Source organism: Chiloscyllium punctatum, chromosome 3 (genome assembly GCF_047496795.1).
Source record: "Chiloscyllium punctatum isolate Juve2018m chromosome 3, sChiPun1.3, whole genome shotgun sequence".
Classification (NCBI taxonomy): Eukaryota; Metazoa; Chordata; class Chondrichthyes; order Orectolobiformes; family Hemiscylliidae; genus Chiloscyllium; species Chiloscyllium punctatum.
The window spans coordinates 25,745,973-25,761,998 of NC_092741.1; the positions used below are offsets into that span (position 1 = coordinate 25,745,973).

Below are 16,026 nucleotides of genomic sequence, written 5' to 3' on the forward strand. Positions count from 1 at the left end.
GTACAGCAGGTAGTGAAGAAGGCTAATAGCATGCTGGCCTTCATAACAAGAGGGATTGAGTACAGAAGCAAAGAGGTTCTTCTGCAGGTGTACAGGGCCCTGGTGAGACCACACCTGGAGTACTGTGTGCAGTTCTGGTCTCCAAATTTGAGGAGAGACATTCTGGCTATTGAGGGAGTGCAGCGTAGGTTGACGAGTTCAATTCCTGGAATGGCGGGATTACCTTACACTGAAAGACTGGAGCGACTGGGCTTGTGTACCCTTGAGTTTAGAAGACTGAGAGGGGATCTGGTTGAGACATATAAGATTATCAAAGGATTGGACACTCTGGCGGCAGGAAACGTGAGTGCCGAAACAGAGGACACAGCTTAAAAATTCGGGGTAGACCGTTTAGGACAGAGATGAGGAGAAACGTCTTCACCCAGAGAGTGGTGGCTGTGTGGAATGCTCTGCCCCAGAGGGCAGTGGAGGCCCAGTCTCTGGATTCATTGAAGAAAGAGTTGGACAGAGCTCTCAAGGATAGTGGAATCAAGGCTTATGGAGATAAGGCAGGAACAGGATACTGATTAAGGATGATCAGCCATGATCATATTGAATGGTGGTGCAGGCTCCAAGGGCAGAATGGCCAACTCCTGCACCTATTGTCTATTGTCCTCCTTTCCTGACTGCCAGCCGCAGACAGCGTGCAGCCCCAATCCCTTTCTTTCCGTCTTTCTTGCTGATTTTGGCAGCGCTCCGCTCTCCTCCCCTCCCTGTCTCCAGGAGACTGATGCCAGGCACAGCGGCAGCAAAAATAACCTGTCGCTGCATTGCGTGCGTGGCCCAACACGAGTGCAGAGGGGTGACTTGAGCAGCCCCTGCTGGCGGAAAAAGCCTACTGCACCTGGTATTCCCGGGCGGTCTCCCATCCAAGTACTAACCAGGCCTGAGTCGGCTTAGCTTCTGAGATCAGACGAGATCGGGTGTTTTCAGACTAGTATGGCTGCAGGCGCTGGCCCTTGCCTTTTCTCCCCACTTCAAGGCGTGCTGGCCAGCCACATTTTCTTTGCTGCTCTTTCTCTTGATCCCCTTTGTTTTTTTTTTCTCTCTTTTCTCTTTGCTCTTTCTCCTCCGTGCGTGCTTCACTCCCTCCCTCCCTCCCTCCAGATAGCCCTTGCCCACCAGGCTCCTGTCGTCTCCCACATCCCCACACAGGCCAACTGCAAAACCTCCCCCTGCTTCATAGGGCTGCAGCCTGCATTCTCTCATCCTTCCACACTCCTCCACGCCTCCATTTCGGAATGGCAGGCAGTGACTAGTGGGGTACCGCAGGGATCAGTACTGGGACCGCAGCTTTTTACAATATATGTTCATGATATAGAAGATGCTATTAGCAATAACATTAGCAAATTTGCTGATGATACTGAGCTGGGTGGCAGGGTGAAATGTGATGAGGATGTTAGGAGATTACCGGGTGACCTGGACAAGTTAGGTGAGTGGTCAGATGCATGGCAGATGCACTTTAATGTGGATAAATGGATGCTTATCCACTTTGGTGGCAAGAACAGGAAGGCAGATTACTACCTAAATGGAATCAATTTCGGTCAAGGGACAGTACAGAGAGATCTGGGGGTTCTTGTACATCGCTCAATGAAGGTAAGCATGCAGGTACAGCAGGTAGTGAAGAAGGCTAATAGCATGCTGGCCTTCATAACAAGAGGGATTGAGTACAGAAGCAAAGAGGTTCTTCTGCAGGTGTACAGGGCCCTGGTGAGACCACACCTGGAGTACTGTGTGCAGTTCTGGTCTCCAAATTTGAGGAGAGACATTCTGGCTATTGAGGGAGTGCAGCGTAGGTTGACGAGGTCAATTCCTGGAATGGCGGGATTACCTTACACTGAAAGACTGGAGCGACTGGGCTTGTGTACCCTTGAGTTTAGAAGACTGAGAGGGGATCTGGTTGAGACATATAAGATTATCAAAGGATTGGACACTCTGGCGGCAGGAAACGTGAGTGCCGAAACAGGGGACACAGCTTAAAAATACGGGGTAGACCGTTTAGGACAGAGATGAGGAGAAACGTCTTCACCCAGAGAGTGGTGGCTGTGTGGAATGCTCTGCCCCAGAGGGCAGTGGAGGCCCAGTCTCTGGATTCATTGAAGAAAGAGTTGGACAGAGCTCTCAAGGATAGTGGAATCAAGGCTTATGGAGATAAGGCAGGAACAGGATACTGATTAAGGATGATCAGCCATGATCATATTGAATGGTGGTGCAGGCTCCAAGGGCAGAATGGCCAACTCCTGCACCTATTGTCTATTGTCCTCCTTTCCTGACTGCCAGCCGCAGACAGCGTGCAGCCCCAATCCCTTTCTTTCCGTCTTTCTTGCTGATTTTGGCAGCGCTCCGCTCTCCTCCCCTCCCTGTCTCCTGCCTGCAGGAGACTGATGCCAGGCACAGCGGCAGCAAAAATAACCTGTCGCTGCATTGCGTGCGTGGCCCAACACGAGTGCAGAGGGGTGACTTGAGCAGCCCCTGCTGGCGGAAAAAGCCGACTGCACCTGGTATTCCCAGGCGGCCTCCCATCCAAGTACTAACCAGGCCTGAGTCTGCTTAGCTTCCGAGATCAGACGAGATCGGGCGTTCGCAGACTGGTATGGCCGTAGGCGCTGGCCCCTGCCTTTTCTCCCCACTTCAAGGCGTGCTGGCCAGCCACATTTTCTTTGCTGCTCTTTCTCTTGATCCCCTTTGTTTTTTTTTCTCTCTTTTCTCTTTGCTCTTTCTCCTCCGTGCGTGCTTCCCTCCCTCCCTCCCTCCAGCTAGCCCTTGCCCACCACGCTCCTGTCGTCTCCCACATCCCCACACAGGCCAACTGCAAAACCTCCCCCTGCTTCATAGGGCTGCAGCCTGCATTCTCTCATCCTTCCACACTCCTCCACGCCTCCATTTCGGAATGGCAGGCAGTGACCAGTGGGGTACCGCAGGGATCAGTACTGGGACCGCAGCTTTTTACAATATATGTTCATGATATAGAAGATGCTATTAGCAATAACATTAGCAAATTTGCTGATGATACTGAGCTGGGTGGCAGGGTGAAATGTGATGAGGATGTTAGGAGATTACCGGGTGACCTGGACAAGTTAGGTGAGTGGTCAGATGCATGGCAGATGCACTTTAATGTGAATAAATGGATGCTTATCCACTTTGGTGGCAAGAACAGGAAGGCAGATTACTACCTAAATGGAATCAATTTCGGTCAAGGGACAGTACAGAGAGATCTGGGGGTTCTTGTACACCGCTCAATGAAGGTAAGCATGCAGGTACAGCAGGTAGTGAAGAAGGCTAATAGCATGCTGGCCTTCATAACAAGAGGGATTGAGTACAGAAGCAAAGAGGTTCTTCTGCAGGTGTACAGGGCCCTGGTGAGACCACACCTGGAGTACTGTGTGCAGTTCTGGTCTCCAAATTTGAGGAGAGACATTCTGGCTATTGAGGGAGTGCAGCGTAGGTTGACGAGGTCAATTCCTGGAATGGCGGGATTACCTTACACTGAAAGACTGGAGCGACTGGGCTTGTGTACCCTTGAGTTTAGAAGACTGAGAGGGGATCTGGTTGAGACATATAAGATTATCAAAGGATTGGACACTCTGGCGGCAGGAAACGTGAGTGCCGAAACAGAGGACACAGCTTAAAAATACGGGGTAGACCGTTTAGGACAGAGATGAGGAGAAACGTCTTCACCCAGAGAGTGGTGGCTGTGTGGAATGCTCTGCCCCAGAGGGCAGTGGAGGCCCAGTCTCTGGATTCATTGAAGAAAGAGTTGGACAGAGCTCTCAAGGATAGTGGAATCAAGGCTTATGGAGATAAGGCAGGAACAGGATACTGATTAAGGATGATCAGCCATGATCATATTGAATGGTGGTGCAGGCTCCAAGGGCAGAATGGCCAACTCCTGCACCTATTGTCTATTGTCCTCCTTTCCTGACTGCCAGCCGCAGACAGCGTGCAGCCCCAATCCCTTTCTTTCCGTCTTTCTTGCTGATTTGGGCAGCGCTCCGCTCTCCTCCCCTCCCTGTCTCCAGGAGACTGATGCCAGGCACAGCGGCAGCAAAAATAACCTGTCGATGCATTGCGTGCGTGGCCCAACACGAGTGCAGAGGGGTGACTTGAGCAGCCCCTGCTGGCGGAAAAAGCCTACTGCACCTGGTATTCCCAGGCGGTCTCCCATCCAAGTACTAACCAGGCCTGAGTCGGCTTAGCTTCCGAGATCAGACGAGATCGGGTGTTTTCAGACTAGTATGGCTGCAGGCGCTGGCCCTTGCCTTTTCTCCCCACTTCAAGGCGTGCTGGCCAGCCACATTTTCTTTGCTGCTCTTTCTCTTGATCCCCTTTGTTTTTTTTTTCTCTCTTTTCTCTTTGCTCTTTCTCCTCCGTGCGTGCTTCACTCCCTCCCTCCCTCCCTCCAGATAGCCCTTGCCCACCAGGCTCCTGTCGTCTCCCACATCCCCACACAGGCCAACTGCAAAACCTCCCCCTGCTTCATAGGGCTGCAGCCTGCATTCTCTCATCCTTCCACACTCCTCCACGCCTCCATTTCGGAATGGCAGGCAGTGACTAGTGGGGTACCGCAGGGATCAGTACTGGGACCGCAGCTTTTTACAATATATGTTCATGATATAGAAGATGCTATTAGCAATAACATTAGCAAATTTGCTGATGATACTGAGCTGGGTGGCAGGGTGAAATGTGATGAGGATGTTAGGAGATTACCGGGTGACCTGGACAAGTTAGGTGAGTGGTCAGATGCATGGCAGATGCACTTTAATGTGGATAAATGGATGCTTATCCACTTTGGTGGCAAGAACAGGAAGGCAGATTACTACCTAAATGGAATCAATTTCGGTCAAGGGACAGTACAGAGAGATCTGGGGGTTCTTGTACATCGCTCAATGAAGGTAAGCATGCAGGTACAGCAGGTAGTGAAGAAGGCTAATAGCATGCTGGCCTTCATAACAAGAGGGATTGAGTACAGAAGCAAAGAGGTTCTTCTGCAGGTGTACAGGGCCCTGGTGAGACCACACCTGGAGTACTGTGTGCAGTTCTGGTCTCCAAATTTGAGGAGAGACATTCTGGCTATTGAGGGAGTGCAGCGTAGGTTGACGAGGTCAATTCCTGGAATGGCGGGATTACCTTACACTGAAAGACTGGAGCGACTGGGCTTGTGTACCCTTGAGTTTAGAAGACTGAGAGGGGATCTGGTTGAGACATATAAGATTATCAAAGGATTGGACACTCTGGCGGCAGGAAACGTGAGTGCCGAAACAGGGGACACAGCTTAAAAATACGGGGTAGACCGTTTAGGACAGAGATGAGGAGAAACGTCTTCACCCAGAGAGTGGTGGCTGTGTGGAATGCTCTGCCCCAGAGGGCAGTGGAGGCCCAGTCTCTGGATTCATTGAAGAAAGAGTTGGACAGAGCTCTCAAGGATAGTGGAATCAAGGCTTATGGAGATAAGGCAGGAACAGGATACTGATTAAGGATGATCAGCCATGATCATATTGAATGGTGGTGCAGGCTCCAAGGGCAGAATGGCCAACTCCTGCACCTATTGTCTATTGTCCTCCTTTCCTGACTGCCAGCCGCAGACAGCGTGCAGCCCCAATCCCTTTCTTTCCGTCTTTCTTGCTGATTTTGGCAGCGCTCCGCTCTCCTCCCCTCCCTGTCTCCTGCCTGCAGGAGACTGATGCCAGGCACAGCGGCAGCAAAAATAACCTGTCGCTGCATTGCGTGCGTGGCCCAACACGAGTGCAGAGGGGTGACTTGAGCAGCCCCTGCTGGCGGAAAAAGCCGACTGCACCTGGTATTCCCAGGCGGCCTCCCATCCAAGTACTAACCAGGCCTGAGTCTGCTTAGCTTCCGAGATCAGACGAGATCGGGCGTTCGCAGACTAGTATGGCCGTAGGCGCTGGCCCCTGCCTTTTCTCCCCACTTCAAGGCGTGCTGGCCAGCCACATTTTCTTTGCTGCTCTTTCTCTTGATCCCCTTTGTTTTTTTTTCTCTCTTTTCTCTTTGCTCTTTCTCCTCCGTGCGTGCTTCCCTCCCTCCCTCCCTCCAGCTAGCCCTTGCCCACCACGCTCCTGTCGTCTCCCACATCCCCACACAGGCCAACTGCAAAACCTCCCCCTGCTTCATAGGGCTGCAGCCTGCATTCTCTCATCCTTCCACACTCCTCCACGCCTCCATTTCGGAATGGCAGGCAGTGACCAGTGGGGTACCGCAGGGATCAGTACTGGGACCGCAGCTTTTTACAATATATGTTCATGATATAGAAGATGCTATTAGCAATAACATTAGCAAATTTGCTGATGATACTGAGCTGGGTGGCAGGGTGAAATGTGATGAGGATGTTAGGAGATTACCGGGTGACCTGGACAAGTTAGGTGAGTGGTCAGATGCATGGCAGATGCACTTTAATGTGAATAAATGGATGCTTATCCACTTTGGTGGCAAGAACAGGAAGGCAGATTACTACCTAAATGGAATCAATTTCGGTCAAGGGACAGTACAGAGAGATCTGGGGGTTCTTGTACACCGCTCAATGAAGGTAAGCATGCAGGTACAGCAGGTAGTGAAGAAGGCTAATAGCATGCTGGCCTTCATAACAAGAGGGATTGAGTACAGAAGCAAAGAGGTTCTTCTGCAGGTGTACAGGGCCCTGGTGAGACCACACCTGGAGTACTGTGTGCAGTTCTGGTCTCCAAATTTGAGGAGAGACATTCTGGCTATTGAGGGAGTGCAGCGTAGGTTGACGAGGTCAATTCCTGGAATGGCGGGATTACCTTACACTGAAAGACTGGAGCGACTGGGCTTGTGTACCCTTGAGTTTAGAAGACTGAGAGGGGATCTGGTTGAGACATATAAGATTATCAAAGGATTGGACACTCTGGCGGCAGGAAACGTGAGTGCCGAAACAGAGGACACAGCTTAAAAATACGGGGTAGACCGTTTAGGACAGAGATGAGGAGAAACGTCTTCACCCAGAGAGTGGTGGCTGTGTGGAATGCTCTGCCCCAGAGGGCAGTGGAGGCCCAGTCTCTGGATTCATTGAAGAAAGAGTTGGACAGAGCTCTCAAGGATAGTGGAATCAAGGCTTATGGAGATAAGGCAGGAACAGGATACTGATTAAGGATGATCAGCCATGATCATATTGAATGGTGGTGCAGGCTCCAAGGGCAGAATGGCCAACTCCTGCACCTATTGTCTATTGTCCTCCTTTCCTGACTGCCAGCCGCAGACAGCGTGCAGCCCCAATCCCTTTCTTTCCGTCTTTCTTGCTGATTTGGGCAGCGCTCCGCTCTCCTCCCCTCCCTGTCTCCAGGAGACTGATGCCAGGCACAGCGGCAGCAAAAATAACCTGTCGATGCATTGCGTGCGTGGCCCAACACGAGTGCAGAGGGGTGACTTGAGCAGCCCCTGCTGGCGGAAAAAGCCTACTGCACCTGGTATTCCCAGGCAGTCTCCCATCCAAGTACTAACCAGGCCTGAGTCTGCTTAGCTTCCGAGACCAGACGAGATCACGCGTTTTCAGACTATTTTGGCCGTAGGCGCTAGCTTCCGCCTTTTCTCCCCACTTCAAGGCGTGCTGGCCAGCCACATTTTCTTTGCTGCTCTTTCTCTTGATCCCCTTTGTTTTTTTTTTCTCTCTTTTCTCTTTGCTCTTTCTCCTCCGTGCGTGCTTCCCTCCCTCCCTCCCTCCAGCTAGCCCTTGCCCACCACGCTCCTGTCGTCTCCCACATCCCCACACAGGCCAACTGCAAAACCTCCCCCTGCTTCATAGGGCTGCAGCCTGCATTCTCTCATCCTTCCACACTCCTCCACGCCTCCATTTCGGAATGGCAGGCAGTGACCAGTGGGGTACCGCAGGGATCAGTACTGGGACCGCAGCTTTTTACAATATATGTTCATGATATAGAAGATGCTATTAGCAATAACATTAGCAAATTTGCTGATGATACTGAGCTGGGTGGCAGGGTGAAATGTGATGAGGATGTTAGGAGATTACCGGGTGACCTGGACAAGTTAGGTGAGTGGTCAGATGCATGGCAGATGCACTTTAATGTGGATAAATGGATGCTTATCCACTTTGGTGGCAAGAACAGGAAGGCAGATTACTACCTAAATGGAATCAATTTCGGTCAAGGGACAGTACAGAGAGATCTGGGGGTTCTTGTACACCGCTCAATGAAGGTAAGCATGCAGGTACAGCAGGTAGTGAAGAAGGCTAATAGCATGCTGGCCTTCATAACAAGAGGGATTGAGTACAGAAGCAAAGAGGTTCTTCTGCAGGTGTACAGGGCCCTGGTGAGACCACACCTGGAGTACTGTGTGCAGTTCTGGTCTCCAAATTTGAGGAGAGACATTCTGGCTATTGAGGGAGTGCAGCGTAGGTTGACGAGGTCAATTCCTGGAATGGCGGGATTACCTTACACTGAAAGACTGGAGCGACTGGGCTTGTGTACCCTTGAGTTTAGAAGACTGAGAGGGGATCTGGTTGAGACATATAAGATTATCAAAGGATTGGACACTCTGGCGGCAGGAAACGTGAGTGCCGAAACAGGGGACACAGCTTAAAAATACGGGGTAGACCGTTTAGGACAGAGATGAGGAGAAACGTCTTCACCCAGAGAGTGGTGGCTGTGTGGAATGCTCTGCCCCAGAGGGCAGTGGAGGCCCAGTCTCTGGATTCATTGAAGAAAGAGTTGGACAGAGCTCTCAAGGATAGTGGAATCAAGGCTTATGGAGATAAGGCAGGAACAGGATACTGATTAAGGATGATCAGCCATGATCATATTGAATGGTGGTGCAGGCTCCAAGGGCAGAATGGCCAACTCCTGCACCTATTGTCTATTGTCCTCCTTTCCTGACTGCCAGCCGCAGACAGCGTGCAGCCCCAATCCCTTTCTTTCCGTCTTTCTTGCTGATTTTGGCAGCGCTCCGCTCTCCTCCCCTCCCTGTCTCCAGGAGACTGATGCCAGGCACAGCGGCAGCAAAAATAACCTGTCGCTGCATTGCGTGCGTGGCCCAACACGAGTGCAGAGGGGTGACTTGAGCAGCCCCTGCTGGCGGAAAAAGCCGACTGCACCTGGTATTCCCAGGCGGCCTCCCATCCAAGTACTAACCAGGCCTGAGTTTGCTTAGTTTCCGAGATCAGACGAGATCGGGCGTTTTCAGACTAGTATGGCCGTAGGCGCTGGCCCCTGCCTTTTCTCCCCACTTCAAGGCGTGCTGGCCAGCCACATTTTCTTTGCTGCTCTTTCTCTTGATCCCCTTTGTTTTTTTTTCTCTCTTTTCTCTTTGCTCTTTCTCCTCCGTGCGTGCTTCCCTCCCTCCCTCCCTCCAGCTAGCCCTTGCCCACCAGGCTCCTGTCGTCTCCCACATCCCCACACAGGCCAACTGCAAAACCTCCCCCTGCTTCATAGGGCTGCAGCCTGCATTCTCTCATCCTTCCACACTCCTCCACGCCTCCATTTCGGAATGGCAGGCAGTGACCAGTGGGGTACCGCAGGGATCAGTACTGGGACCGCAGCTTTTTACAATATATGTTCATGATATAGAAGATGCTATTAGCAATAACATTAGCAAATTTGCTGATGATACTGAGCTGGGTGGCAGGGTGAAATGTGATGAGGATGTTAGGAGATTACCGGGTGACCTGGACAAGTTAGGTGAGTGGTCAGATGCATGGCAGATGCACTTTAATGTGGATAAATGGATGCTTATCCACTTTGGTGGCAAGAACAGGAAGGCAGATTACTACCTAAATGGAATCAATTTCGGTCAAGGGACAGTACAGAGAGATCTGGGGGTTCTTGTACACCGCTCAATGAAGGTAAGCATGCAGGTACAGCAGGTAGTGAAGAAGGCTAATAGCATGCTGGCCTTCATAACAAGAGGGATTGAGTACAGAAGCAAAGAGGTTCTTCTGCAGGTGTACAGGGCCCTGGTGAGACCACACCTGGAGTACTGTGTGCAGTTCTGGTCTCCAAATTTGAGGAGAGACATTCTGGCTATTGAGGGAGTGCAGCGTAGGTTGACGAGGTCAATTCCTGGAATGGCGGGATTACCTTACACTGAAAGACTGGAGCGACTGGGCTTGTGTACCCTTGAGTTTAGAAGACTGAGAGGGGATCTGGTTGAGACATATAAGATTATCAAAGGATTGGACACTCTGGCGGCAGGAAACGTGAGTGCCGAAACAGGGGACACAGCTTAAAAATACGGGGTAGACCGTTTAGGACAGAGATGAGGAGAAACGTCTTCACCCAGAGAGTGGTGGCTGTGTGGAATGCTCTGCCCCAGAGGGCAGTGGAGGCCCAGTCTCTGGATTCATTGAATAAAGAGTTGGACAGAGCTCTCAAGGATAGTGGAATCAAGGCTTATGGAGATAAGGCAGGAACAGGATACTGATTAAGGATGATCAGCCATGATCATATTGAATGGTGGTGCAGGCTCCAAGGGCAGAATGGCCAACTCCTGCACCTATTGTCTATTGTCCTCCTTTCCTGACTGCCAGCCGCAGACAGCGTGCAGCCCCAATCCCTTTCTTTCCGTCTTTCTTGCTGATTTTGGCAGCGCTCCGCTCTCCTCCCCTCCCTGTCTCCTGCCTGCAGGAGACTGATGCCAGGCACAGCGGCAGCAAAAATAACCTGTCGCTGCATTGCGTGCGTGGCCCAACACGAGTGCAGAGGGGTGACTTGAGCAGCCCCTGCTGGCGGAAAAAGCCTACTGCACCTGGTATTCCCAGGCGGTCTCCCATCCAAGTACTAACCAGGCCTGAGTCTGCTTAGTTTCCGAGATCAGACGAGATCGGGCGTTTTCAGACTAGTACGGCCGTAGGCGCTGGCCCTTGCCTTTTCTCCCCACTTCAAGGCGTGCTGGCCAGCCACATTTTCTTTGCTGCTCTTTCTCTTGATCCCCTTTGTTTTTTTTTTCTCTCTTTTCTCTTTGCTCTTTCTCCTCCGTGCGTGCTTCCCTCCCTCCCTCCCTCCAGCTAGCCCTTGCCCACCACGCTCCTGTCGTCTCCCACATCCCCACACAGGCCAACTGCAAAACCTCCCCCTGCTTCATAGGGCTGCAGCCTGCATTCTCTCATCCTTCCACACTCCTCCACGCCTCCATTTCGGAATGGCAGGCAGTGACCAGTGGGGTACCGCAGGGATCAGTACTGGGACCGCAGCTTTTTACAATATATGTTCATGATATAGAAGATGCTATTAGCAATAACATTAGCAAATTTGCTGATGATACTGAGCTGGGTGGCAGGGTGAAATGTGATGAGGATGTTAGGAGATTACCGGGTGACCTGGACAAGTTAGGTGAGTGGTCAGATGCATGGCAGATGCACTTTAATGTGAATAAATGGATGCTTATCCACTTTGGTGGCAAGAACAGGAAGGCAGATTACTACCTAAATGGAATCAATTTCGGTCAAGGGACAGTACAGAGAGATCTGGGGGTTCTTGTACACCGCTCAATGAAGGTAAGCATGCAGGTACAGCAGGTAGTGAAGAAGGCTAATAGCATGCTGGCCTTCATAACAAGAGGGATTGAGTACAGAAGCAAAGAGGTTCTTCTGCAGGTGTACAGGGCCCTGGTGAGACCACACCTGGAGTACTGTGTGCAGTTCTGGTCTCCAAATTTGAGGAGAGACATTCTGGCTATTGAGGGAGTGCAGCGTAGGTTGACGAGGTCAATTCCTGGAATGGCGGGATTACCTTACACTGAAAGACTGGAGCGACTGGGCTTGTGTACCCTTGAGTTTAGAAGACTGAGAGGGGATCTGGTTGAGACATATAAGATTATCAAAGGATTGGACACTCTGGCGGCAGGAAACGTGAGTGCCGAAACAGAGGACACAGCTTAAAAATACGGGGTAGACCGTTTAGGACAGAGATGAGGAGAAACGTCTTCACCCAGAGAGTGGTGGCTGTGTGGAATGCTCTGCCCCAGAGGGCAGTGGAGGCCCAGTCTCTGGATTCATTGAAGAAAGAGTTGGACAGAGCTCTCAAGGATAGTGGAATCAAGGCTTATGGAGATAAGGCAGGAACAGGATACTGATTAAGGATGATCAGCCATGATCATATTGAATGGTGGTGCAGGCTCCAAGGGCAGAATGGCCAACTCCTGCACCTATTGTCTATTGTCCTCCTTTCCTGACTGCCAGCCGCAGACAGCGTGCAGCCCCAATCCCTTTCTTTCCGTCTTTCTTGCTGATTTGGGCAGCGCTCCGCTCTCCTCCCCTCCCTGTCTCCAGGAGACTGATGCCAGGCACAGCGGCAGCAAAAATAACCTGTCGATGCATTGCGTGCGTGGCCCAACACGAGTGCAGAGGGGTGACTTGAGCAGCCCCTGCTGGCGGAAAAAGCCTACTGCACCTGGTATTCGCAGGCGGTCTCCCATCCAAGTACTAACCAGGCCTGAGTCTGCTTAGCTTCCGAGATCAGACGAGATCGGGTGTTTTCAGACTAGTATGGCTGCAGGCGCTGGCCCTTGCCTTTTCTCCCCACTTCAAGGCGTGCTGGCCAGCCACATTTTCTTTGCTGCTCTTTCTCTTGATCCCCTTTGTTTTTTTTTTCTCTCTTTTCTCTTTGCTCTTTCTCCTCCGTGCGTGCTTCACTCCCTCCCTCCCTCCCTCCAGATAGCCCTTGCCCACCAGGCTCCTGTCGTCTCCCACATCCCCACACAGGCCAACTGCAAAACCTCCCCCTGCTTCATAGGGCTGCAGCCTGCATTCTCTCATCCTTCCACACTCCTCCACGCCTCCATTTCGGAATGGCAGGCAGTGACTAGTGGGGTACCGCAGGGATCAGTACTGGGACCGCAGCTTTTTACAATATATGTTCATGATATAGAAGATGCTTTTAGCAATAACATTAGCAAATTTGCTGATGATACTGAGCTGGGTGGCAGGGTGAAATGTGATGAGGATGTTAGGAGATTACCGGGTGACCTGGACAAGTTAGGTGAGTGGTCAGATGCATGGCAGATGCACTTTAATGTGGATAAATGGATGCTTATCCACTTTGGTGGCAAGAACAGGAAGGCAGATTACTACCTAAATGGAATCAATTTCGGTCAAGGGACAGTACAGAGAGATCTGGGGGTTCTTGTACATCGCTCAATGAAGGTAAGCATGCAGGTACAGCAGGTAGTGAAGAAGGCTAATAGCATGCTGGCCTTCATAACAAGAGGGATTGAGTACAGAAGCAAAGAGGTTCTTCTGCAGGTGTACAGGGCCCTGGTGAGACCACACCTGGAGTACTGTGTGCAGTTCTGGTCTCCAAATTTGAGGAGAGACATTCTGGCTATTGAGGGAGTGCAGCGTAGGTTGACGAGGTCAATTCCTGGAATGGCGGGATTACCTTACACTGAAAGACTGGAGCGACTGGGCTTGTGTACCCTTGAGTTTAGAAGACTGAGAGGGGATCTGGTTGAGACATATAAGATTATCAAAGGATTGGACACTCTGGCGGCAGGAAACGTGAGTGCCGAAACAGGGGACACAGCTTAAAAATACGGGGTAGACCGTTTAGGACAGAGATGAGGAGAAACGTCTTCACCCAGAGAGTGGTGGCTGTGTGGAATGCTCTGCCCCAGAGGGCAGTGGAGGCCCAGTCTCTGGATTCATTGAAGAAAGAGTTGGACAGAGCTCTCAAGGATAGTGGAATCAAGGCTTATGGAGATAAGGCAGGAACAGGATACTGATTAAGGATGATCAGCCATGATCATATTGAATGGTGGTGCAGGCTCCAAGGGCAGAATGGCCAACTCCTGCACCTATTGTCTATTGTCCTCCTTTCCTGACTGCCAGCCGCAGACAGCGTGCAGCCCCAATCCCTTTCTTTCCGTCTTTCTTGCTGATTTTGGCAGCGCTCCGCTCTCCTCCCCTCCCTGTCTCCTGCCTGCAGGAGACTGATGCCAGGCACAGCGGCAGCAAAAATAACCTGTCGCTGCATTGCGTGCGTGGCCCAACACGAGTGCAGAGGGGTGACTTGAGCAGCCCCTGCTGGCGGAAAAAGCCGACTGCACCTGGTATTCCCAGGCGGCCTCCCATCCAAGTACTAACCAGGCCTGAGTCTGCTTAGCTTCCGAGATCAGACGAGATCGGGCGTTCGCAGACTAGTATGGCCGTAGGCGCTGGCCCCTGCCTTTTCTCCCCACTTCAAGGCGTGCTGGCCAGCCACATTTTCTTTGCTGCTCTTTCTCTTGATCCCCTTTGTTTTTTTTTCTCTCTTTTCTCTTTGCTCTTTCTCCTCCGTGCGTGCTTCCCTCCCTCCCTCCCTCCAGCTAGCCCTTGCCCACCACGCTCCTGTCGTCTCCCACATCCCCACACAGGCCAACTGCAAAACCTCCCCCTGCTTCATAGGGCTGCAGCCTGCATTCTCTCATCCTTCCACACTCCTCCACGCCTCCATTTCGGAATGGCAGGCAGTGACCAGTGGGGTACCGCAGGGATCAGTACTGGGACCGCAGCTTTTTACAATATATGTTCATGATATAGAAGATGCTATTAGCAATAACATTAGCAAATTTGCTGATGATACTGAGCTGGGTGGCAGGGTGAAATGTGATGAGGATGTTAGGAGATTACCGGGTGACCTGGACAAGTTAGGTGAGTGGTCAGATGCATGGCAGATGCACTTTAATGTGAATAAATGGATGCTTATCCACTTTGGTGGCAAGAACAGGAAGGCAGATTACTACCTAAATGGAATCAATTTCGGTCAAGGGACAGTACAGAGAGATCTGGGGGTTCTTGTACACCGCTCAATGAAGGTAAGCATGCAGGTACAGCAGGTAGTGAAGAAGGCTAATAGCATGCTGGCCTTCATAACAAGAGGGATTGAGTACAGAAGCAAAGAGGTTCTTCTGCAGGTGTACAGGGCCCTGGTGAGACCACACCTGGAGTACTGTGTGCAGTTCTGGTCTCCAAATTTGAGGAGAGACATTCTGGCTATTGAGGGAGTGCAGCGTAGGTTGACGAGGTCAATTCCTGGAATGGCGGGATTACCTTACACTGAAAGACTGGAGCGACTGGGCTTGTGTACCCTTGAGTTTAGAAGACTGAGAGGGGATCTGGTTGAGACATATAAGATTATCAAAGGATTGGACACTCTGGCGGCAGGAAACGTGAGTGCCGAAACAGAGGACACAGCTTAAAAATACGGGGTAGACCGTTTAGGACAGAGATGAGGAGAAACGTCTTCACCCAGAGAGTGGTGGCTGTGTGGAATGCTCTGCCCCAGAGGGCAGTGGAGGCCCAGTCTCTGGATTCATTGAAGAAAGAGTTGGACAGAGCTCTCAAGGATAGTGGAATCAAGGCTTATGGAGATAAGGCAGGAACAGGATACTGATTAAGGATGATCAGCCATGATCATATTGAATGGTGGTGCAGGCTCCAAGGGCAGAATGGCCAACTCCTGCACCTATTGTCTATTGTCCTCCTTTCCTGACTGCCAGCCGCAGACAGCGTGCAGCCCCAATCCCTTTCTTTCCGTCTTTCTTGCTGATTTGGGCAGCGCTCCGCTCTCCTCCCCTCCCTGTCTCCAGGAGACTGATGCCAGGCACAGCGGCAGCAAAAATAACCTGTCGATGCATTGCGTGCGTGGCCCAACACGAGTGCAGAGGGGTGACTTGAGCAGCCCCTGCTGGCGGAAAAAGCCTACTGCACCTGGTATTCCCAGGCAGTCTCCCATCCAAGTACTAACTAGGCCTGAGTCTGCTTAGCTTCCGAGACCAGACGAGATCACGCGTTTTCAGACTATTTTGGCCGTAGGCGCTAGCTTCCGCCTTTTCTCCCCACTTCAAGGCGTGCTGGCCAGCCACATTTTCTTTGCTGCTCTTTCTCTTGATCCCCTTTGTTTTTTTTTCTCTCTTTTCTCTTTGCTCTTTCTCCTCCGTGCGTGCTTCCCTCCCTCCCTCCCTCCAGCTAGCCCTTGCCCACCACGCTCCTGTCGTCTCCCACATCCCCACACAGGCCAACTGCAAAAC

The 16,026-nt window shown here is 51.5% G+C and overlaps 8 non-coding genes and 2 pseudogenes across 8 annotated transcripts; all 10 read right to left on the reverse strand.

Annotated features, from left to right (window-relative positions):
* Positions 1–871: 871 nt before the first annotated feature.
* Positions 872–990, reverse strand: LOC140470899 (5S ribosomal RNA). The gene has a single exon (XR_011956786.1). It is a non-coding gene; the product is annotated as a 5S ribosomal RNA (ribosomal RNA).
* Positions 991–2,525: 1,535 nt separating this feature from the next.
* On the reverse strand, positions 2,526–2,644 carry LOC140471222 (5S ribosomal RNA). Its single transcript, XR_011956899.1, has one exon. It is a non-coding gene; the product is annotated as a 5S ribosomal RNA (ribosomal RNA).
* A 1,523-nt stretch (positions 2,645–4,167) lies between these two features.
* Positions 4,168–4,286, reverse strand: LOC140468788 (5S ribosomal RNA). Its single transcript, XR_011955832.1, has one exon. It is a non-coding gene; the product is annotated as a 5S ribosomal RNA (ribosomal RNA).
* Positions 4,287–5,821: 1,535 nt separating this feature from the next.
* Positions 5,822–5,940, reverse strand: LOC140470830 (5S ribosomal RNA). Its single transcript, XR_011956736.1, has one exon. It is a non-coding gene; the product is annotated as a 5S ribosomal RNA (ribosomal RNA).
* A 1,523-nt stretch (positions 5,941–7,463) lies between these two features.
* On the reverse strand, positions 7,464–7,582 carry LOC140471979 (5S ribosomal RNA; annotated as a pseudogene).
* Positions 7,583–9,106: 1,524 nt separating this feature from the next.
* LOC140471275 (5S ribosomal RNA) lies at positions 9,107–9,225 on the reverse strand. Its single transcript, XR_011956951.1, has one exon. It is a non-coding gene; the product is annotated as a 5S ribosomal RNA (ribosomal RNA).
* Positions 9,226–10,755: 1,530 nt separating this feature from the next.
* Positions 10,756–10,874, reverse strand: LOC140470054 (5S ribosomal RNA). The gene has a single exon (XR_011956323.1). It is a non-coding gene; the product is annotated as a 5S ribosomal RNA (ribosomal RNA).
* Positions 10,875–12,398: 1,524 nt separating this feature from the next.
* On the reverse strand, positions 12,399–12,517 carry LOC140467334 (5S ribosomal RNA). Its single transcript, XR_011955422.1, has one exon. It is a non-coding gene; the product is annotated as a 5S ribosomal RNA (ribosomal RNA).
* A 1,535-nt stretch (positions 12,518–14,052) lies between these two features.
* Positions 14,053–14,171, reverse strand: LOC140470835 (5S ribosomal RNA). Its single transcript, XR_011956737.1, has one exon. It is a non-coding gene; the product is annotated as a 5S ribosomal RNA (ribosomal RNA).
* Positions 14,172–15,694: 1,523 nt separating this feature from the next.
* LOC140472510 (5S ribosomal RNA) lies at positions 15,695–15,813 on the reverse strand (annotated as a pseudogene).
* Positions 15,814–16,026: the final 213 nt, after the last annotated feature.